Here is a 419-nt window from a genome sequence, read left to right as displayed (position 1 = left end):
CTTTCTTTTTTTTTTTTTTAATGTTTATTTATTTTTGAGGGGGGGGGCGGCGGGGAGGCACAGAGAGACAGGGAAACAGAAGATCAGAAGTGGGCTCTGTCCTGACAGCAGAAACCCTATGTGGGACTTGAACTCAAGAACTGTGAGACCATGACCTGAGCCAAAGTTAGACACTCAGTTGACTGAGCCACTCAGGTGTTCTGGTTTCCTTGTTTCTTATTGAAGGAAAAACAAAACAACAAAAAACAAAAAACTCTGTGCTCACGGATATCCTAATAATGATAGCTTTTATGGTCAAGATTATTGAAATGGAAAAGTATATTTATATTAAGTTAGACTTCCTAAAGAGTTATAAAATTATTTCAAAGAAATTTATGTTAGTTCAGTGTATTTTTTTTATCTTTACCAATAATCATATC

This window comes from Herpailurus yagouaroundi, unplaced genomic scaffold (assembly GCF_014898765.1).
Source record: "Herpailurus yagouaroundi ecotype Mexico unplaced genomic scaffold, PumYag 198, whole genome shotgun sequence".
Lineage (NCBI taxonomy): Eukaryota > Metazoa > Chordata > Mammalia > Carnivora > Felidae > Herpailurus > Herpailurus yagouaroundi.
The sequence above is the reverse complement of the archived record's forward strand: the minus strand, read 5'-3'. Positions refer to the sequence as shown.